Here is a 24831-nt window from a genome sequence, read left to right as displayed (position 1 = left end):
GACTTGCATGTACCCAGTGCTTCACTCCAGCACACTTTACTGCAGTCGTTGTAGTCAGAATGACTTGTCTCGGCCTTCCCCACCTTGGAATCAAGCAATTTCTTCTTCTGTGCACCTTAATCCTTACCCAGTCACCTGGACTCAGATCATGGGCTTACTTCTTCTCAAGTGTGGTAGCTTCTTCTCCAATCTGGTGAAACACAGAATGAACTGCGTCAGCCAGGCCTTTACAGTAATCCAAAATCATGTCATCAGTTATTGACACCAACTTATTCACAGGCACGAATGCATGGCGCATAGCACGTCCCATGATTATCTCATGCGGGCTCAAACCAGTAGTTCTATCTGGAGTAGATCTCATCGTCATCAGGACAAGAGGTAACACATCCGGCCATTTCATACCGGTGGCTAGACACATTTTTCCAATCCTATTCTTGATTGTGCCATTGATCTGCTCAACCACACCAGAAGCCTCTGGTCGGTATGCACAATGTAACTTCTGCTGTATTTTCAATGCTTCACAAATCAAACCAATGAGTTCATTTTGAAAGTGTCTACCTCTGTCAGACTCAATTGTAACTGGAAACCCGTACCTAGGAATCAACTCCCTCAACAGTAACTTTGCCACTGTTAATCCATCATTTCTTCTAGTCGGGTAAGCTTCCACCCACCTTGAAAACAAACAGACTACCACTAGAACATATCTCAGTCTGTTCACTTGGGGCATCTCAATGAAATCAATCTGCATTCTTGTAAAAGGACCTCCTTCTCTGCCTATTGTCCCCAAACTCACCACTGTCTTTTTCCCAGTGTTAAATTGCTGACAAATCAAACATCTTTGACAAATGCTCTCCGCAATAGTTCTAAACTTTGCATTGTACCAGGTCTGCTTAAAGGACCTTACCATTGCGTCCCTCCCCAGGTGTCCCTGGCCATGATACATCCTTGCCATTGACGACAAAATTGAGTTTGGCATCACTGGTCTGCCATCTCTGTAGACCCAAACATGGTCTGTTTCTCTTGGAGCACATCCTGCTTTAACCCAATCTTGTTTTTCTTCCTCTCCTGCCTCATCTTGTAACTGCTTTACTTCATCCCACGTTTCTAGGACATTAGTAAACATCACAGAAAGGAGAGACATTTCCTCCATCCTACTCCTGTTAATAGATTGGTTGGTTTTAGCGCAATACTGCGCCACATCGTTGGCAAACCTGTTACCAACAGTGATAAAATCATCCCCTGAAACATGTGCGGCACATTTTACAACTGCTAACTCCTTAGGCAGCTGTATCGCCTCAAGCAATTTTCCAATCAACTCAGCATTCTTTATCGGGGTTCCACCCGATGTCAAGAAACCTCTTTGTAGCCACAGTTGGCCAAAGTCATGCACCACTCCAAATCCATACTGACTATCAGTCAACACGGTTGTTCTCATATCTTTCCCAATTTCACAAGCTCTTGTCAATGCCACTAATTCAGCAACTTGCGCAGATTTCACTCCTTTCAATGGTGATGCTTCCATGATTTCTGAAACTTTGCACACTGCATACGCTGCACATAGCACACCATTATCATTTCTCAGGCATGATCCATCCACAAACAACACATGGTCATTCTCATATAAGGGAATATCTTTTATGTCTGGTCTCGGTTTTGTACAGTACTCAAGTACATCCAAACAATCATGATCATCTTCCATCTTTATACCCACATTTTCAATATCCGGCAAGAGTGTCGATGGATTCACATTCACACATCTTTCAAGAGTCACATTTGATGCTCCCAGAATCACTTTTTCATATTTAGTCAACCGACTATGTGACATATGCTGAGTTCTGCTTCTTGTCAAAAGAATTGCCACATTGTGAGGTACGAATACCCTTACAGGATACCCCATTATGATCCCCTCACTCTGTTCCAGGCTTCTGCATGTCGCATCTACAGCCTTCAGACAACCTGGTAACCCCACGGCTACAGTGTCAAGTGTCGATGAAAAATATGCAATAGGCCTTCTCAATTGCCCATGTTTCTGGATTAACACTGAAAGTGCACATCCATTCCTCTCACTGCAGTACAGTTCGAACTCTTTTTCGTAGTCAGGCATACCCAAAGCTGGGGCCTCACACATTTTAGTTTTGAGCTCTTCAAATGCTGCCAGTTGTTCTGCATCCAGATCTAACGGATCTGTCATTTCACTTTTCGTCAGCTTAATCAGTGGCTTTGCTATCAGGGAAAAATTAATTATCCACTGACGACAATATCCCACCATACCCAGGAACATTCTCACTTCTCTCTGGGTTTTCGGGGCTTTCATTTCTTTGATTATTTTGATCCTGTCAGTAGTCACCTTTCTCAGACCTTTTTCAATATTATGTCCAAGATAATGCACCTCTTTCTTGCAAAATTGTAATTTGGCTGGAGATACCTTTAACCCTCCATCTGCCAGATGATTCAGTAAAGCTATGGTATCCACTTCACAAGCTTCGCGTGTCTTTGATGCCACAAGTAGGTCATCAATATATTGCACTAACACTGAGCTCTCAGGCATGATCAAACTTTCCAACGATTTCTTCAATAACTGATTAAATATCGAAGGACTCTCCGTATACCCCTGTGGGATACGACACCATGCTAAAATACGCTGGCCAAACCTGAATGCAAAAATCGGCTGACTGTCATGATGCAATGGAATTGAAAAGAACGCATGACACAAATCAATTACTGTATACCACTCAGCATCATGTGGAATTTGATACAGAATCACTGATGGATTTGGCACAATGGGACAACATGCCACCACAATTTGATTAACTTTTCTCAGATCTTGCACGATCCTAAACTTGCCATTGGGCTTTTTCAGTCCCATTATCGGTGAATTACACGGACTACTCAGTAGTTCTCTCAGAACTCCCTGCTGAATCATTTTCTCAATTATAGGAGTTATCCCTTCAATTATTTCTGGTGTCATTTTGTACTGAGGAATGTTAGGATATGTAATTCCCTCTTTCACTGCAATTTTCACTGGATCTACATTATTCATCAATCCCACATCCTCTCCTGTAAAATCCCAAACTGCTCTTTTCACTGTGTCTCTCAGCACTTGAGGCAAATCCTCCGGATTGAACACTGGAAATGCACCAATTAACTCATTTTCTCTATTCTCTAGAGTCATTCGGTAGAAAACATCATCATCTGGTGTTTCAAAAGCTATTCCATCTGGTGTACAAAAAATTGTACAATTCATTTTACACAATAGGTCCCTACCTAACAGGTTCACTGGACTCGTGTCACAGACAATAAATCTGTGCATGTCTGAAAATTTCCCTATCTGTACTCTTACTGGCTCAGTAAGACGTGTTCTGATCTGTGTATTGGCTACACCAACTACTTGGATTGCTTCATCCGAGAGAGGAAGATTTTTAACATCTGTTGACCTGACAGTTGATCTTGTCGCACCTGTGTCTACCAAAAAAGTAACACCTTCTTCATTTATTTTCCCATCCACAAATGGTCCTGCCTGGTCTATTTCTAGAGTTGCACCAAGTATGCACTCTTCTTCCTCTCCTCGGCACCGTCAATAATCACCCTCAGACTCACTCCCTTCACTCTTTAACAGGTACTGCTGTACTTTGTTAGTACGTTTCAGTTTGTTTACCTGCTCATCATTGAAGAATCCTGAGTCCTGATTGTACTTTTGTACCCCTCTATTCTGCGGTAAGGGCGGTTTTGGCTCTTGACTTTGCTGCTGTCTCACCACTTTCTGCTGTTGTTGCTGCTGGTTATTCCCATCATTCTGCACCTGTTGATTTAAGGATTTACCCTCATTATTCACTAATGGTGGATTAGGACATTCAGATCTCCAATGTCCCAGTTGGCCACAGTTGTGACATGGGAACTTCTTTTTCGCCTCTTCAAGACTTCCCCTTCCTTTTCCTGCAAATCTCGGTCTATTTCCTCCATTATTTCCTGGATTATTTGCCTGTTCCACTAACTGTGCTTCCTGTCTTTCTGCAACTTTCACTTGTGCCCACATTGCTTTTTCTTTCAGCTTTCTCTGTTTTGCTTCAATTTCATCACTGAAATATTTCGCATGTCTCAGAATCTCATCTACTTTTTTACTCTGCCAATCCACTGTATGTTCACGAATTCTCTCACCAATTTCAGGTCTAAGACCATATACAAACCTGTATACAAAATGACTCAAATCCTTGTCACCCAGGTGTTCATCTCCACTGAATTGTTTGAATGCCAGTATCAGCCTTTCGTAAAAAGCATGAACTGATTCTTTCGCTTCTTGTTGTGTTCGATCTATCTTAACCCAGTCTGTCTCTTTTGGAGGAACTTTACTCTTCAGGTATACCATCACCTGATCATACTTCCTCATTACTTCTGGATCTGGTGCCCCTGTTCTTGAATCTCTTGGATATTCCTCAGTAGGCCAACTCACAACTATTTTACACTCAGTCCACAAGTCTGCTGGAACAATTATATCAAACAGACTATTCAAGTCAACCCACAGTACTTTTGACAATTTCACAAACCTATCTACCTGCCTATACCACTCAACGGGCTTTTCTCTCAATCGAGGGAAATCATTCGTAAATGATAAAATATCCTGTCTGGTCCATGGAACATGTACATACCCTCCTCCAGGTATTTCTCTCATGGGATAATTCTCCACTGGTTTCTCTTTTTCTCTCACTGGAAATGCTGAAACAGTTGTTCTATCCTCAGATTCCTCTCTTTTCTTATACCACCTATCCTTCCACTTTTCTACATCACCCCATCTACGCAGTAATGCCACCATTTCTTTAATCTGTCCTGTTCTACCAGAAGTATTCAAATTTTCAATGTCTTTCTCAGTGAAATCCATCCTGTACGTTTTCTGCAAAGCCTTTACTCTATCAATGTCAACCCCTTGCTCATTTGCTATCGCTCTTAGTCTATCATGAGTATTTCTTGCTCTCCATGTTATGCTCTTGCACATTAACATTAATTCACCATCATGATGACTCTTCAGGATTTCTGTTGGAACTGTTCCTGTCACAAGTTCTTCTAATTCTATACGTAACTTAACCACATCAATAACTTGTGAATCTTTATCCTTTTTCTGAAGAACTTTCATCCAATCGTTTAAATCGTCCACTGTTATTTCTGCAGTTTTTCTTACTGGAACCACTTTTTTCTGCGGTTCTAAAATCGGCATCCCTGAACAACTAGGTTCACTGACATCCAATAATTCACTTTGTCTCAGGTCACTTCTCCCTGTCCTTTTTTCTGAATCTCCTGAAGGACCCACTGAATTTGTCGATTCATTTGCAATATATGGAATTACTAGTCCATTCTCACCTGTTCTCTGTTTGTCAAACACAGGCATTATTGGACCTATAGTTACAGGTACCGTAACAGCTTCCAGATTCTTCGTTAACTCTCTAATCTTCTCAGCTAGTTCTGTTGTTGTTTTTGCTAATTTTCTAGCATTTTCCTCACTACCTCGACTCTCTCTCTCCCTGAAGGAACTACTACCCCTTGATTCAGGTGTAATTTTTTCTTTCTCAACTGTATCTCTTATCGGAGAAACAACTGGTGTACTCTCATCTGGTTCTGTTCTATATGGAGGTGGTCTCTTGTAAATCATGTCATTTAAGACTTCATCCTCACATTCTCCATACCTTCTCATGTCTGACTCAGAAGCTCTTTCTGTCGAAGGAGCAGAAGCTTCAACTGTTCTCATTGGATATAATCCTTCTGACATACAAGCATCCCGCCATCTTTTCATTCGATCTTGATGTGTTTCCCGATCATGTCTCCTCCCAAACATGTACCTGTAATACCCTCCAGACCTTTGTTTTTCTCGGTCATGAACTTCCTCTTCCCATTCTACTAAAGCCTCGAACTGTGTAGGTCTCGGCTTCGGGTCTAAGCATAACATCTTTTCCCGTAAGTTTCTCAACACGGCCAGATTAAATGAACCATGTTCCGGAAATGCTAGAACACCATCTTCTTTAGTATACTTAACCCAATTCTGCAACCATATACAGGTATGCAGTCCATATTTCACAGCCATGAAGGATGCAGGCGTTTTCGCTGGAGGTAACAACTCACCCTCTCTTGTTTTAACCTCTTTATCCTAGCTAAACCACTTTTTAACCTTTCCAAAAAAGGTCTTTTTCTTTTTCTCTTCTTGGTAATACATTTTAGCAAGCGCTTTTCAAATTCTCTACTTTCTCCGTATTATAAATATACAATACGAGTTTCTCAACCAATGGCAGCGCGACTCACACTAACGCACCAATCCTGGAGCGTCTACGTCACTAAACAGTTCTTCCAATCCCTGCGCGACTCACACTAACGCACCAATCCCAGCGCGAACCCTATTCTGATTCACTATCCAATCAGTGCGCGGACCTTCTGACGTCAACAGTCGCTGCAGTCTCTGTCTCCTGTCTCTGTCATTCGTCTACCCCTCCTTTACAAAATTCTCAGTAGACTTCGTGTATCAAAATTTCTACAAAATCTATTAGTTACAACATTAAAACATCTCCATTGTCTGCTTCGCTAACCACAGAATAGTAAAAGAGAGTCTATTTTCAAGAATCAACAACTTTCATACATCGCATAACCGTTTTCTCTAGGACTTATCCAAAGAGTCTTACAGTCAATAAATGTATATTCATTCACGCACATTCATACGAGAAAATATAGTACATGCACACAGAATCCTGCTTCTCGAGAACAGCACAACCTGTCTCTATACAGAATTATAACGCAACAACTAAGCAGCTTACCTCTGCCCAGTTCCTCAAACAAGCTCAGAGAATACCTACTACTCCTCCCGCGATAAGCTTTAACGGAAATCCTTACGGATCCCTGGGACTTAAGACCAGAGTTTCACAGATAACCTTCACTATAATTCACACTCCTTATATACTAGAAATGTCTAATAGTAACATACAACAATGTCACTGATTCCGAACCCAGACAATGTGAACGCGCAACTTCAATTGTCACACGTAATTCCTTACAATCCCGTCTTTCCCGAGAGCAGCATATACACCTTACTCTGCCCTACTACGGAACTGCTTCCACAGCTTCCAAATTCCAGAAGCACTACATATAACTCAACATCACGACTCCAACATATAGTATTAGTACATATACCAATAACATCTAAATAAATCAATAATCAATAAGCTAGTTTACAAGCAATCTTATCTTATCTTATCAGATCAAGACAACCATCTATAACCATCCTCTGCTACCAGAGAAATTGATACAGATCAGGGTATCAAAAATATGCCCACTACCACAGATAGAGTAATCTCACAGTTACACGCACATACATTCTTCATACGCTAGGGCCCATTTCACTAACATACGCTCAATACTCTACCGGCATACGACCTGTGGGAAGGAAAACCCTGCATCTATATCTAGGACGATAGGATCTGATTATAGTGGTTATCCTTAATCATACTCTATAAAACTATACAACAACAATAATCAAAATGTACTCAATAATTGACAAGAAAGAATATTCAACACCATGTTTTAAAAGTTATATTGCTTTATCTGAAATTAGTCAAAGTAAATCAATCAGAATAAATCATTTCTCATAGTTACCTATTCTAACTAAGTGTCAGAACGGGTCAGGACCAGTCTCTCGGTAAGTCTCTCAAGATAGTCCTCAGCATCAGGCCTCAGCAACGCAAGTTCACGCAGCAAAGGCGACGAAAGAGTGGGGAGAGCCCTCCCTAAGCTAATAGTTTTATAATGTAAAATACAATGGAAACTCACATAAAATTTGGCAAGAAAAACTGTATCACTGAGCAGAGCGAGAAGGAAGAGATGTAACTTTGCAACATCTTGAAATCTCCGCTCAGGAAAAGTCACAATACGTAAACTACGGAACAGGAACCAAGAAACTGAAACTATTAAAGTATCCATCTCGTTCATTTCCCTCGGCAACCCGGCTTCAGCACATTGTTTATTTCAGAAGCTCCTTTGTGCACCAAGGACAAATCTTTTCTTTTGGAGATCCTCCAAACTGCTGATGTCCTCATGGAAAGTTTTATAGAAGGACTACGATCAGTTGTCTTCAACCGATTTCCAGCAGGGGTCTCTCTTGCCACATCACAGAAATATTCACTCGAGGCCAGGCTTTCAAGTCAGCCGACAAGAATTAGGCCTCCATAGGCCACAATAGACCATCTCAATTTAAAAGAAATAAAAACAACGTTAATACAACATAATGATTAAACAGTGTTAACCCCACTAATACCCTTATGTGTATGCATTTATCTAGCTTTGCGACATAAAAAGCATTAACTCTGACAGCGTTTTGTGCTCAAAATAAATAGCACACAGCAACATTTAAACATGAAAACTTGCACGTTATTGTAAATACATGAACAGCACAAATAAGCAAACCCTCATGTAACTTTCTCTTATGTTAGAACAAACGAGTTGATTATTGAAACATACCTTCACAAGACAAATAATTAATTGTTAATTATTAATGAAATTAATAAAACGCATAGACATGCCAGAGCTTCAAAAGCCCAGAATTTTCTAAAAGAAAACTCTGCTCCAGCACTGACATCTGTGAATGAACTTCTGAGACCTCCTGAGACCTATGCATTAACTGCTGAGATCTTCTGAGATCTGTGTGCACCCTGCCGACATTTGCTGAGACATGTGTGTGATGTGTGAATATCTGTGGGATACTCGTTGAGATCTGTCTTTGTGCTGCTGAGATGTCAGTGTGAGCTGCTGAGATCTGTGTATGCCCTACAGACATAGCTTCAGGTGACGTTTTTGGAAAGCAAGCGGTGGAATCCCAGGCCTCCGGATGGGGAAGTCATTTCATATTTGAGGAGCTTCAAGAAGCCCCCTTGACACAATATAGTGGTCCATGGTTCGGTCTGTCGTTGTTCTGGTCATCTTTTCAACATTAGCTTTAGTGCTGGAAGGGATCTCCCTGCTTTCGGGCTTTTCTGTGTACAGCATGGTTAGAAATCATTGTCATCGCCAATTTATTTAATAAGCAAGACCTATTGGCTTTGCCAAAGCTCATTTTTCTTCTTAAATCAAAGTGGGTGGCTAAAATATGGAGACTAGCCTCGGATTCTTTTCAGACAGGAAACTGTTTTTGCCATCCAGATGTGCCTCGATCAACTCAGGCGCTAAATACAAATAAATGGAAGTGCAAAAATGAGTTAATGTGTATTTATGGAAATTAATTATCTTTTATTTCTGAGGATATGGCTTTTCAAAAAATGTAAATGCACTTTTTCCAGGGCTCAGTGTTAGGGAGATCAGTCTCACGGACATGGCCTTTGTGGTTTCACTACCTTTTGGGTAAAGTCACAGCCTATGTGAGAAGTGCAACAGAGTGAGTAATAAACAGTGAAAACCGCCAGGTGTAAAGCTTAATTGTAGGATATATTTAATAAACTGTAATGATGAGACCGAGGTAGGTGCTAAAACGGGAATTTGGGGTCCACGCCAGAATTATTAATGTTATCTGCTCTCCAGCAATTTATTACCTCAAATTAACCTTGTGGGAAAAAATATATAGATATATGTCAAACAGTAAAAACAGGCCTCGTTATTGATACCAACCGAACCCAAACCAAGATGGCCGACACGGGGCGGAGTGATATGAAAGTGCTGTGTCTTTGTCTCTCCTGGTTACTGGGGGCGCCTCAGTTATAAACTCATTTCCAAGAGGGGGCATGCATGGTCTTGAATGCCATAAATTCAGTGTGGAGTCCTTGAGTATGTGTGACAAGGGCGACAACCTTTGAGGAATGTGTGACTCTATCACCCTATGGGGCACAGGATTTATAGCAGTCATGCATGAAAGGAGAACATACCTCCAACTGGTCTCTGCACGAATGTGTGAATTTCATTATCAACCACAGAATGCACTGAAGATTAAACAACCACAGGTCTGTGAGAACATTGGGATCTGAGGCTGGTCTTGAGGAAATCCACGCAACCTGTAAGGCCATACAACACACAGAAACATGCAGACCCGCAGATGATGGAGCAATAAACTCCATACAGCATGAAATGTGTTTTTCATCTTGCCAGAGGAACTCTGAATAAAACATTAATAGGGGTGTCCCCGGGGCTACTTTAATCTTAAATCCCTTTGCTGTAGAAGTGCTCCCTTGAAAGCCAAGGTTGAGCGCCCAGATATGGAGGGTATTTGGGTGAGGACTTAATGGTGAAGCATGCTACTTGGAGTTCCCAGTGGTCAAGAGTCCTTTTAAAACATCTTTAGTGTTTGTTTTTGGGCTGAAGACAGAGACATCGACAATGCAGAGAGAGTGTTGCCTCTTGTTTGATAAATGTAGACACTGGAAGTGGAGCCAACCCGCTAGTAGACGTCTATCTTACCATTTGTTTGTTTTTTAACTTTAGACAGCGCATGCGCAGAAAAGGGCGCTCAGCACGCTGCTGAATGAGCACAGCTCTGTATGACGCGGCCCTGGCTTCTCTCCTGCATCAATAAAGGCTTATTCTTGTTGGTGACAATCGGGGTGCTAAAGCAGAGGAGTAGAGGGACCTTTATCACCCCTCCTTTGACTGATCTTTTTAGGGTGCTTGAGTGATAAAGGGTAAAATTCAATTCAAATTCACAATTAAAGTGCAAGCCATCCCCCCCCCCTAGCGCCTTGAGACCCTCAGGGGTATGTAGTGCGCTTTACAAATGCTATGATTGATTGATTGAATAAATCAGATTAAATATGGGTTTATTACAAATTCAAAGCCAGCGTAATATTAATCAATCTCAGAAACATCAAGTAACAATACAGAATTATCAAACCGGCAAAAATTCATTCTCAAAAGGAAATTGCCAATGAGAACCTCAGTAGCCATTGCGCATGTCAAAAGAAAGACCGCGTGATGAGGAGATTGAAAGTTCGGGTCGTCCCGTCTCTGGTGCATTGAAAGATTCTAATTTACAAACTGAACCACGCCAAAGAACTCTAACTGGACCCCAGTTGGATCCATAAAGGTTTAGAATGGAAGGTGTCAGTGTAGAACTGCACCAGACGCTCTCTAAACAAAGTATTGTATAGCAGGAGGCCACACAGGAAGCATAGCGCTTAGAGGTCTGTGCCTCTCCTAGGCTACGGGAACAGCGCCCAGTTATAGTCACAAAGGACCCTTGTCAATCAGCATCGAAAGCCCAATGAACGGCCACCTTCAAAGAATAACGTATCCGCAGCCAGGCTCGTAATTCCTCTCCTCGATCCACACATTCGAAGGGACCTTGGACTCTTTCGCCTCATTCTGCTCAGACACCAATGCTCCTTTGAGACCGTTAATTGTATTTGCCCTCGAATCCCTCTACGTGTTATCCTCTTCACACAAAGGAGCCTTCACCATCCATCGGGTCATCGGGTCCGGCATCTACAGTGGAGAAAAACACTGTCCAACGGGAAACACTCTGAAGGGTAAACGGCGCGAAATCCCAGTGCTTGAGGCCTTTAGTCAAGTTAACAAGGCTAAGATTTCAAGCACCTTAGAACTTCATGAACACAAGTACATAAACAGTCCCATTGTACATATAAAAGCAATTCTAATAAACATATTTTCCATTATACACTGATTCAGAATATATTTGCATGAATGCATAAAAATAATCACAAACGCATGCATGTGAAATATATATATATATATATATATATAAATTGCAATTTCTTATCACTGCAGAAGACTAGAGTTCTCACATATTTACGTTGTATTTGACTCAGCGAATGCACTTTCACGAGGGCTTACGTGCACTTCTCGTGAGTAGTCCCATCACATCACATGAATACACAAGACCTGTGGTGAACATATGAGGCCTGATAAATGACAGCGACAATCATGGGGGTAGGGCCACATGTGGGCAGCTCCAGCGGTGAGTGATGCAGAGGCTCTGGTGGAGAGTACTCTTGTCGACAGGTGCCCGTCCGTTGAGACACCCCAGTACCTTTGTCTATACCTAGCCTTCTGGTGGAAAGTACTCTTGTGGACATGCGCCTGTCCGTTGAGACACCCCAGTACCTTTGTCTATACCTAGCGTTCTGGTGGAGAGTACTCTTGTGGTCTGTCGCCCGTCCGTTGAGACACTCCAGTACCTTTGTCTATACCTAGCGTTCTGGTGGACAGTACCCTTGTGGACAGGCGCCTGTCCGTTGAAGACACCCCAGTACCTTTGTCTATACCTAGCGTTCTGGTGGAGAGTACTCTTGTGGTCTGTCGCCCGTCCGTTGAGACACTCCAGTACCTTTGTCTATACCTAGCGTTCTGGTGGACAGCACCCTTGTGGACAGGCGCCCGTCCGTTGAAGACACCCCAGTACCTTTGTCTATACCTAGCGTTCTGGTGGAGAGTACTCTTGTGGTCAGTCGCCTGTCCATTGAGACACCCCAGTACCTTTGTCTATACCTAACGTTCTGGTGGAGAGTACTCTTGTGGACAGGCGCCCGTCCGTTGAGACACCCCAGTACCTTTGTCTATACCTAGCGTTCTGGTGGAGAGTACTCTTGTGGTCTGTCGCCCATCCGTTGAGACACCCCAGTACCTTTGTCTATACCTAGCGTTCTGGTGGAGAGTACTCTTGTGGTCTGTCGCCCATCCGTTGAGACACCCCAGTACCTTTGTCTATACCTAGCTTCGTGCGAGCTGCCAGATCCTGTGTCAGGTGTAAGCTGTGTTGAGGACATTCGGGGGAGCTCGAACCCCGCTTGTTGCAGAAGTCTGCTCAGGAAGGAACAAAGGCCTGGAAACTTGTCAAATCATGGGCTACAGAGCTGACTCCAAGGTGGCCTCACTCTCCTGCCTAGTGTGATCATTGTCTCTTCACAAGAGGAAAAGGTAAGAGTAGCCAGTAACTGTAGACCATAAGTGAAGGACTGGTCCATGAGTCAGGACAGCTTTCCCCACCCCCATCCCCTCCACCCAGAAACCCATTCGCTCACATGAAACACATATCTCACAGCTGAGTCTCTCACTGTCTCAACCTGTTCTACAGACACAGCCACAGCTCAGCTCCACACAAACTCCCAGGAGACCAATGACCCCTTCCCAACCTTTCCACATTTTAACACATATCCAGGAGGAGACATTCTCCAGAGGGGGCAAAGCACAGGGTGGAAACCATCTTCGGGAGAAGGACCTCTCACGGTCTGATGTTGCCCCACTCCATCCATGGAGGGGGGGTCTGACATGACAGTCTCCCTAGAGCGAGCTATGAGCGTGGCTCCTCCCCTTTGAGCCTTGTCAAGCATGAGTAATATCAATGTAGTTTACACATGCTCTGTCTCTGATACATTGGTCTTTGTTTACTTAAACAGCTTTATTTCAACGCATGTTGAACGCTGTTGGAGTCTGGAATTGTCTAGTGCATAAAATGAGGAGATTTCTGAGTTGAACCTATTGATCTGAGTGAAGAGGTTTAATCTCTTTGTGTGTTTATTGTGATTTAAAATGCATTAAAAACAAAAAGCGCATGCACCTCAATTCGTACAGACAAAAACCTGCAGATGAACAGTCCCACATCAGTCTTTGGCAGATCAGATAAAGTGAGTCCACACAGTCGATGTTTAGACCATGATTGCGAAGGTGTTGAGGTGGAAAATTACGTTCACACGTCATCAGTGTGGAGGTAAAAGGATAGACTAAACCTAACTTTCTCTAACCAGAAATCCTTCTTCTTTGCAGAAAAACCCAGCTTTTGCCCGGTACCAAAGGAGGCGTGTGGGTCTAATGAGACACACCAGTGTAGAAATGACACAGACTGCCCAGGAAAACAGAAGTGCTGTGAGGACTGTGGGCAGAAGTGCCAGGAACCTGTGCCAGGTAAAGTAAAAACAGACTCCTACCCCGTGCCAGAGACCTCAAGGTCCGGTGTATGATGAGTAGATTATAAGAAGGTATAGCTCCGGTGGGCTTTGTTGGTCTCCAGCATTGCAGCTCCATGCACCAGCGACAATACAAAAGGTCTTCAAACCTTGGCTTCAAAGCTGGAGACGCCATTAGAACTCAGACACAAACTCTAGATCACCCACGCGACCAGCAGGTCCTCTCCAATCTCTTGAAGACTTCTCTAGCACCAGAGCTCTTACAAACACCCCTTAAACCAACTCAATGACATCACCTTAGACATGGACATCACCACTGACCTTAGACATGGACATCACCACTGACCTTAGACATGGACATCACCACTGCAGCAAACACCTTGAAACTGGCTGCATCTGTCCTTGAATAATCATCTTCCTCCTTGAATTCACAAACAATGCTCTTCCTAAATGCCCCAACACCACAGTCCAGCAATGACGGCTGCTGCACACTGAAAGTGGGGGTGGGGGAAGGGGGAGGACAGGGGGAACTGAGGAAACCAATAATATCAAAAAACGTACCTTCCGTGGCCTCAACGGCTGCCTCAGTGCTTGACTCACTGCAGTCTCTGGGAAGGGACAGTCTCCTCACCCAATCCAGACGCTTCTCTCATGCATGTGAGCAACACCAGGATTGGTCTGAGCGGCCTGGTCTGCTTCTCAGACACTGCCTCTGAACCTGTTGCTTTTCTCCAACACAGCTAAACACAGCTGTGTTGGAGAAATAGAAGTGCGCATGTCTGTTTGGCTGGGCGGAGACGGCAGGCCAAATTTACATGCGCACTTCTAAGTGTCCACCACTCCTGCCTGTTATGGCCCGGCCCTGCCCCGCATGCATGCACGCACTGCCACCCAGAGCTTCTCACAGAAAAATAAATTGATATTCTTTTAATATCATTTTTTTTTTCCTGTGACTGACTCTGACCAGTGGGGCAATGCTCCTTCGCCATTATGGAGGAGCCGCCCCCTCCAGCCCAGTTTCCAATCTCTCCTCATACAGCAAAGATTAAACCAGTATTGACGGTTCCCGGACCCAACCAGCTGTTGCAGACACTTCTTGGGCCAAATGAAAAAAGTCACGTTTTGTGCAAGAGCAAGAGCCAATGGTTCCCAGAACTGGTTTGAGCTGGACTATGCACAGGGACACCATATGTGCCCCAGGTGCAGACTTTCAGGTACTCTCAGAGTGCACCCACCCAGCCCCAATACACTAAACCCTCTCCGGGAGGTGACCCCCTCCCTGTGACAGGATGCCTATTGTGCTGCCTAATTCTGCTGGAGCTCGGCTCAGCAGCAGGAGGGCAGAAATGTGTCTCTGGTCGGCAGCATCCATTTTGTGCTGTCCGGGTCGAGAAGGCTGGCACCGGATAGACCAGTGACCCCACGAAGCTTGCTTCAGAAGGGTGGAACCATACCTCCCACACACTGGTTACCGGTGTGGAGGTATGATTCTAAGGTGCTTGATACCAAACATAATATGTTTCTATGCAGCCGTTTTCGAGATCGCATTTACCGTGAGGTTATTATGCACCTCTACCTATATGTCCGGCTGAGTCACAGACGACCGGGGAGAATGGTCCCCGAAGGCTTCAGAGAGGCTCTGCTCATGCAGGGGCACCGGCTCACATAAAACCCAGCACCCTGCCTTCACGATTGATAAGGCCTGCTATAGGGGTGACTTATAGGTTTTAAGTGTAGTGACCAATAGATAGAGTGAACCTATATCTATAGTAAGAGGTGCAAGCACCAACTTACACAGGTTGCAGTAGCATACCTGTAGTTCCATATTGCTTGGCCTCTCATGGGTGGCATAATACATCCTTCAGCCCCTGGGAGGCCTCTGGAGTACCTATGCCCTGGGTACATGGGTACCATATAGTAGGTAATTATAAGGGTACCTCAGTATCCAATCTGGAGTGGACCAACGTACAGGTATGTCAATTTAGGGGAGAAAGCAGATATACTGGGATCCTGATTAGCAGCATCCCAGCCAGACTAGTCAAAAACCAGCAAAAGACCAGACAAAAAGTGGGGGTAACTATGCAGTCAGATCCTACCTTCTTACATACCCCCCAAAACGAAAGGAGATAAGGCTATCCTTGCCCAGTTGAGACTTTATTACCTAAGTGGCCATATCAGGAAGGTCCTGCACTAGCATGGATACTCCCTGTCTTATGGATCACTAAGGAGTCCCTACCCTGAATGGTTTTGGATTCTCTCCAACATTTGGGAAAACTACCTGTAGTTTGCTGTGGCCAAGAAATAGGTTGGTGGGGTGCATGAGTAGGGAAGTGATGCCCTAACAGGGTTGGTCTCAGCTTCCTCAGAGCACTGGTCACCATAGAGGCCTTTCTTTCCATGACGGAGTTATATCTGGCCCTAGGGGTCAACCTCTGGCTGCCTACAGCTGGGGGTTGAGTCCCTCTAGTTGGAACAATGGAGGGCCAGGGAAGGTTTGGGACAGCTTTGTCCCAGGTTTTTCTTTGCCCATCAAAGTCCATCTGGGGAATGTCACTACCTAAGGGTAAGAGGGATCCCTCAGAATGTTGAGGAATATTCATGTGGCTAGTACTACTAGACTGGGTGTCTCTAATCTGATGATGAGGGGTTCCTCTGGACAGTGGGCCCCTAGGGGTCCACTGACATCCCTGACCTCTACAGCCCTAGGCTAGCTGAGGCTAGGTAGAGATGACAGGATACCTGCTCCAGACTGGGCACCTCCTTGGAAGGGCTCCCTGCCCTCAGTGGTTTTGCCAGGCCTGACCACCTCTGGGGCAATTCCTTCACAAGGGGTAGGATCAGTTCCCTGAGGAAGCTGACCCTTACCTATTGTCTGGGGGAGAAGACTTTTCTCCATTTCCTGTGCTCTCTGGTGGATCAGAGTGGACCATTATTTCAGGCACTACTCCAAAAGTTTCCTGGGGTTGGACTGAGGCCCTAGGGGTCCCACCAAAACTCTCAGGGAGACCTAACATCTGTAGAAGAGCCTTCAGCTCTAATTCAGCCCAGGCTGAAGCATCTAAATCATTACCGAAGAGGCAATCTACTTGCAACTTTGGGTACACTGCCACTCTCTTTGGACCAGTGACCCCTCACCAACTGAGATTGACTTCGGCCATGAGATGATCTGTCCTCACACCATCAGTATTGGTCACCTGGTACTTAAATTCAGGTAAAGGCTGACCTGGGGGCCCCAGGGTTCCTGTCACCATGGTGACACTAGCTCCTGTATCCCTATAGGCTACAGCTTTCTGGCCATTGATCAGAGGCACTTAGCTATACTTTCCCAAGGAATTGGTACTGACAGTAAAAGTGGCAAACCCCATGCCACCATCACAGACTAAAGTGGCCTTTGTTGGGGATCTGGATAGACCAAGGTCCACTTCAGTTCCCCAAGAAAACCCAACTAAATGTTTGGGTGCACTGCCACCACATGGGGGATTACTACATGTAGTACCAGGAGCTGTAGAAGTAGTGTTTGGAGGAATATTTTCCTTATTGCTGACCTTAGGGCAAATGGCATAATTTTTCCTTTTGCCTGGCTTCTTACAGACAAAGCAATAAGGTTTCTTTTCAGGGGGGGAAGCAGTTTGGCACCCATCCCCAGAGGAGGATTTTTGGGACCCTTCAGAGGACTTATCTTTTGCCTTATCCCCACCTTTCTCTTGGATCTTGGAAGAATCTTTCTTCTTGTCACCACCCTGGTTCTTTGGTTTCACCCTGGTTCTGAACCATTTATCTGCCTTCTTTCTCATTTCCTGGGGAGAAGTCAGATCTGAGTCCACCAGGTACTGGTGCAAAAACAGTTTTTGACAATTATTAAGGATCCGCTTCCTCATAATCAAATTGTACAATCCTAAACAGTCATGCACTTTGCTGCCAAGTATCCAACCTTCCAGAGCCTTTGTAGCACAATCTACAAAATCTACCCAGTCCTGAGTATGTGTCTTCTGGGTGTCTATGAACGTAATCCTGTACTGTTCAGTGGTTAAGCCAAACTCATCAATGAGAGCACTCTTCAGGACTAAATAGTTGTCAGCATCCTCTTCTCTAACTATGAGGAGCTTATATCTACCTTTGTCAGCAAAGGAGAGCCACAAGATAGCTGCCCACTGCTCTTGAGGGACCCTCTGTACCTTATAGGCCCTCTCTAAAGCAGTTATCAATTTGTGGATGTCATCCCCACCATGGTAGGGAGGGACTATCGTTCAGGTTCCTATGGTCATGAGTATACTCCTTAATCCTAGGGACACTGTTGCTGCCACCATGGGACTCTAGTCCCAATCTTTTTCTGGCGTTCTGGAGTTCTAAGGATTCCTTATCTAGGGTCAATTGCTCTTGCCTGAGCCTAAGCTTGACTTTCTCAAGCTCTAGAAATTGGCACTGTCGGTCATGAGAGTTGTCTCTCTTATGAGATATGGAGGTCCCCATAGTATGTCCTGAATGGTCAGATTCTGCAGAGGGAGATCTAGATCTCCAGGGTAAACTCTGCACTCTCCCACTGTCAGGGCTAGCCAAAGATGGAATATGTCACCAACCTCTGAGAAGCCAACCATCAGGGATGACGGTTAGATGCGAGATCCCTTTCTTCCCTTTGGCATAAACCTCCACAACGAATCAAAGGACAACGCTCTGAAGGAAAAACACCCAGGGGAAGGGGGAAAGGGAGAAAACAATAAACAGTACTGCTAGGCCTGTTGTCTTCTTTCAAGTTCTATGGCAGAGCGAGGAATACCCAGGACAGGAGCCACTTCCTTCACTTGAATACTACAAAGAGACACAAGAAAGAAAGTGAGGTATAGAGGAGTAGAGGGCATTTACACTATGACTGTAGCAAGCCTGACCCCCCCCCCCCCCCAAAGACTTACATAAGGCCAGCAACACAGGAACAATGCAAAACAGACACAAGTAATCTGTAACCAATGTGGGTAGCAAGTACCATCAGTAATCCTCAATAATCCAGATACGGTAAAGTAAGCATCCACTCCATCAAGAAACAAACGTGCATATAAAGTCTCAAAGTCCCAAACAGAACCACTATTCTAAATACCTAAGTTCAAGGTACGAAAAGATGCATCAGTATCATCTGTCCATACGTAAGGAGTGTTTTTTTCTCAGCAGCCGGGTAAAGGGATGTATGATTCTGGAAAAGTCCTTTATGAAACGCCGGTAAAAATTGGCAAACCCCAGGAAGCTCTGCAAGAATTTGACGTTATGGAACGTTTTCCACTGCGTAATTGCGGTCACTTTTCCGTAGTCCATCTGGAATCCCTTATCATTAATCACGTACCCCAAAAAGCTGACTTCTGCAGCATGGAACAAACACTTTTCCAGTTTGGCGTATAAGGCATACCTTTGTAGCCTTTCTAGGACCGCCTTCACATGCGTGACGTGTTCTTGCTCGTTTGCAGAGTAGACCAATACATCATCGATATATACGATGCAGAACTCTTCAAGGTAGCCTCAGAGCACCTCCTCCATGAAGCATTGAAACGCAGCAGGCGCGTTGCACAGCCCGAAGGGCATCATTTGGTATTCGTACAAACCAAACTTTGTACGGAAAGCCGTTTTCCATTCATCCCCTTTTTTGACTCTCACCAGATGGTATGCTCCTCGTAGATCCAGTTTGGTGAAGATACAAGCCCATTTTAGTTGGTCTAGGAATACAGGTGTGAGGGGTAGAGGGTAGCATTTTTCTGATCGTGACTCTATTGAGGGCTCTATAGTCAATACAAGTCCTCAGATCCCCCTCCTTCTTAGGGATGAAGAAGAGAGGAGAAGAGGCGGGAGACAAAGAATATCTGATGAAACCTGAGGCTAGGTCCTCATCCAAGTATTCCCTTAAGTGCTGTGTCTCTGGTTCAGTGAGGGCGTATACTCGGCTGCAGGGGATAGCTGCTCCTGGGGCGAGATCTATGCGGCAGTCGTAAGTCCTCTGCGGGGGCAGCTGAATGGCTTTAGTTTTATCAAAGACTGATTTGTTGTCTTCGTAAACTGAAGGTATCATCATAGAGCAGCAGTATAGGTTTTCTTCGCAGCCTAATGCCAAAAGGCTGGCCTGGGAATCACTGCACTTGGTCTGCCATACTTCTTCCCTGGTGCAGTGCTCTCAACAGTACTTGGAGGTCATGGAGACAGTACGAGCAGTCCAGCTTACTTCGGGATCATGCAGAGTAAACCATGGCATGCCTAATATCAGGCGGAATTGAGGGGCGTCTATCAAGTCGAATTGGACAGTCTTATAATGTTCTTCTCGGTACTGCATGGCCAGGGGAATAGTGTGATACCTCACGGGTCCAGAGGATAAAGCCTTGCCATCCACGGTTCAAACAGGTTCAGGGGGGTCCTTCTTTATGCACGGCACGCCAATGTTCAGGGCATATGTCTGATCGATAAAGTTCCCAGTTGCTCCGAAGTCCAACAACGCAAACATCGGTCTCTTCAGTGACCCACAAGGTTATATGTAAGCCTGGGCAAAGCACTACGCTACGCTTGCGTAGTTTGCGAAGTTCGCACTACGTGAATTGCACGTAGCACAGTGCAAACACGCGTAGCGTATTGTTGCGTAGTGCTGCGGTCATTTTTTGCTTGCTCGCGGTCCTCAACGTCAAGTTGGCGACCGCGAGCAAGCAAAATTACATCCCGGCGAGACTTTTTCCTTGTTCGCGATCAGCAACATCAAGTTGGCGATCGCGAGCATGGAAAATAAACCTCCCGGCGAGATTTCCAACGCGAGGAGGTCAGGTTTCTCATTGCGAGTGGTCGCGTATGCTCACGACCGCTCGCGATGAGAAACTACCAGTTCGCGTTGAGAAAGCTGCCGCTCGAGTAAAAATCTACTCGAGCAGCAGAAAACTACAGCTCGCACTGTGCAAGATGCCATTTCCAATGATTGCACAGTGCCGGTTGCGTGTCCGCACTGTGCAATCATTGAAAATGACATCTGGCACAGTGCGAACAAGGTACTACGCAGTTCGCGAAGTGCTACGCCTAGCTCGCATAGTTCGAACTGCACTTTGCGTAGCTTCGCGAAGTAGCTACGCCCAGGGTTAGTTATATGTACGTTTAGATGGATTATAGATGTTTGAAGGGTGTTGGCTATGGCATAAGAGATCCTCTCATTCTTGATACCCGAGCTTGGGACCTCAATCAAGCTCGGGTCCTTCAGTTTCCCGGAATTTCGCTGTTGTCCCATTGTTGTTGTACCATTGTTTGAGACTGCTGGGATGGCTGTTTCTCCGGAAAACGGTTTCTGGCGCGGCATTCCTTAATGAAATGTCCCCCTTTTCCACAATACAGATACAGCTTTAGTTTTCATCTCTTCTCTCTTTCTTCTGCTGTGAGTGGACAACGAATTCCATTCACTAACATGGGTTCAACTCCATCCATTGTTCTTGCATGTGTGTCGATTGTGGGTTTAGGTCTTGGGAGGAAGTAGCGAGCCTCGCCCTTGTACCTGTCTCCTTTTCTTTCTTGTAGTCTGTGATCCAATTGTACTGTGAGATCTATCAATTCATCACACGTTTGGGGTAACTGCAACACTTGGGACAATACGTCTTTAAACTCTCCCCGCAAACCCTGGTAAAACAGAGTGGTGCGTTTTTCATGGGGCCAATCTGTTTCTGCTAAGAGGCGGTTGAACGTTGTTATATATGTTAGGAGATCCTGTGATCCTTGTCTGAGGGTTATCAGTTCTCGATCCAAAGACATCAAGTGTGTTTTTCTGCCAAACAACTTCCTCATCTCCAGACAGAAATTGGTGAAGTTATACAACAAGGGGTCATTCCGTTCAAGCAAAGGTATAGTCCAACTCGCAGTGTTACCCCCATGTACGACATTACAAATGCGGTTTTCGCTTGGTCCTCCTGAAAAACCGCTGCTTTACATAGAAAATGAAGTCTGCACTGGCTGAGAAAGATTTTGAATTTCTTAGGATCCCCAAAGAAACGCTCAGGAGGGGCCAAAGGTATCCCTGGTGTCTGTACTATGCTAATAGTTGGAGGGCGTCCACGGGAAGAGGGGTGGCCTGAGCTGCGAAAAGAACCCCATTTGTGTCCTGGTTTCAGACTCTGTAGGTGTGGTGTGTAAAGGAGGGGGAAGAGTCCACTCTGTAATGTAGGACCCTGCCCCGGCGCCCTCTGATTTACCCTTACGTGATAGTCCGGCCACCTCGCTCCGTAGGGTACCCATTTCTTTTCTCATTTCATGGTTCTCAGCCCTAGATGTATGTACCTCCTGCTGTAGTGATGCAACGCTCTCCAACAAGGACTTTAATATAGTGTTAGTATCCATCGTCCGGGCTGGCAGTAATCTTGGGTTTGACATTCTGTCAGGGTTAGCCAAACATGGAATATGTCACCAACCTCTGAGAAGCCAATCAACAGGGACAATGGATAGATGCGAGATCCCCTTCTTCCCTTTGGCATAAACCTCCACAGCGAACCAAAGGACAACGCTCTGAAAGAAAACACCCCGGGGAAGGGGGAAAGGGAGAAAACAATAAACAGTAGTGCTAGGCCTGTTGTCTTCTTTCAAGTTCTATGGCAGAGCGAGTAATACCCAGGACAGGAGCCACTTCCTTCACTTGAATACTACAAAGAGACACAAGAAAGAAAGTGAGGTGTAGAGGAGTAGAGGGCATTTACACAATGACTGTAGCGAGCCTGACTCCCCCCGAAAGACTTACATAAGGCCAGAAACACAGGAACATTGCAAAACAGACACAAGTAATCTGTAACCAATGTGGGTAGCAAGTACCAACAGTGATCCTCAATAATACAGGTAAGGTAAGGATACACTCCATCCAGAAACAAACGTGCATATAAAGTCTCAAAGTCCCAAACAGAACCACTATTCTAAATACCTAAGTGTCACTAGGAAAATCAGAGTACCTCATACGAGACAGTCTCAGTAAGAACCCTTAAGGGTTTTTAAGCATGGAGCACTCCCACTGTTCCACGAAACCAGAAACGTTTAGGAATGCACGTTTCTCCATTGTGCTGTTCAGATCACAGCACCTACCGTCCTCCGGAGCACAGTGAAGGCAAGACAACAATCAAAAAGGAAAAGCAGGAACGGTTAGAGAGATCCGTCTCTCCGTAACCGCTCTTACCTGCCACCAATTCTACGGGTCATTGCACGTTTTGGGAGGTCACGATTGCCTCTCGATCCTGCGGAGACCACAGGCGCTGCTCTGGAAGGCCGGTATACACTCGCCTGAAGACCCACTCTGGCAGGAAACCCAATGCGTCTCTCTTGACGGGCTGAAATCTACAGGAACCACTTGACAAGGATCTGGAAATAGTCTGTGGCAGTCGCGCTGGATAGACGGCAGCCATGATGAACCGGAAGGGCAAGATCTGACTCAGGGAGCAGTTTGTCAAGCCCCGATATGCAGGAAGGAGGGGATATGTAGGACAGGAAATCGCCAGACTCATTCCCAGCCCTGTTAGCGGATCGATGACCTGATGGCCACCTGGAGATGTAGTTGTCCCGTGGTTTCACAGGGAAGGAGAGGTCGGGCAGCAGTCTCGCTCCAGTCACCGCATGGAAAGGGAGAAAGGTGGAAACACAATGAGTGTGTGTGGCCAAACCCTTCTTCCTATGAGTCCCCTGCAGAACCATGACACCCAGGAGGAGTAAAGAGAGGGCCACTGGGGCCTTCTCCACCCTCTTCCTGAATATCTAAGTTGTCCAGGTGGGAATCATCTTGATCCTCCTGGCCAGGGTTTGATTCTAGGTCAAAGAAGGTTTCACTTCCTGGCCTGTCCTCATTCCCTGCCCCACTCACTCTTTCTACCCCATCTGACCCTTGGGTCTTTCTAAGGACATCTAAGAGTAACACCTCAATGAGACATTGGGTGTTGGCATTTCTCCCTGTCTTCAGCTTCCTAGAAACACACATGGCTTTCAATTCTTGAACTGTAAGACCATTTTACCTAGAAGTCAGAGAGCCACTGGCATCTCCTCTTGAAAACCTAACTAGTGTGGTGTGGTGTATGCACCTACCTAACCTATTGGGAACTAAACTCTCTTGGGTTGGAGAAAGAACGTGCTAGACCCATAACTTACCCAACCCCAAGTTCAGTAGAACTTACTTATTCTAATCTGTAAGTATTATATGTGCCTAATACATTAGTGGTTTTCAGTTAATCAATTCAAAGAGATTTATATGGTAAAACAAATGCAAGTTTGAATCCCAACCGCTGCACACCAATGTGAGAAGTTGGCCTGGTATATGCTGTCCAATAATTAAAGTGGGCACCTTGCACCAGTCTAAATGACCCATATGATGTATGAGGTCAAAGATAATGTTTAGAAAGCTATCCTAGTTGTAGCTGTGAAGAGCAGCAGCCTTCAGGCTTAATCGTGAAGGAATGAAAAGCAGCTTGTTTTACCAGAATATCACCTTCTATATTGATCAAATGAAAGGAGAACCACACAGTAGTTAATTAAAAATATGTATTTATTAATCTATCACTCTCTAGTATCTTTTACACAAGGATGCAACACAAAGCACACAATACGAGATCAACAGAACAGTTGTAAGTAGCACAATAAACAGTGGGCTCCAGGGGGAGACCAAACCATATACTAAAATAGTGGTATAACAATCATGACATGAGTCAAGACACAGTCTAGAGTACATAGAATCGCTGGGACCCCAAGGAACCACCCAAGGTGAGTAGGTAGGGACCCCATGGAGGACGGGTGCAGTGTGGTAACACGACCGCGGGCTCCGTACTATTCTATGGGGAAGCCACGGTTACAGTTTTAAAGTTTAAGGACCCTTCTAGGAGAACTTCGAGCAAACCCTTTGTTACTTAAGAGGTTGGAGAGCCACCCCACCTGTGGATACTGTAGTACCCGAGTTACCTATCCCAGAGGAGCCGGGTGCATAGGTCTGGAGTGGTGTCAGAAACCGCCG

Source organism: Triturus cristatus, chromosome 6, assembly GCF_964204655.1.
Source record: "Triturus cristatus chromosome 6, aTriCri1.1, whole genome shotgun sequence".
NCBI lineage: Eukaryota > Metazoa > Chordata > Amphibia > Caudata > Salamandridae > Triturus > Triturus cristatus.
The sequence above is the reverse complement of the archived record's forward strand: the minus strand, read 5'-3'. Positions refer to the sequence as shown.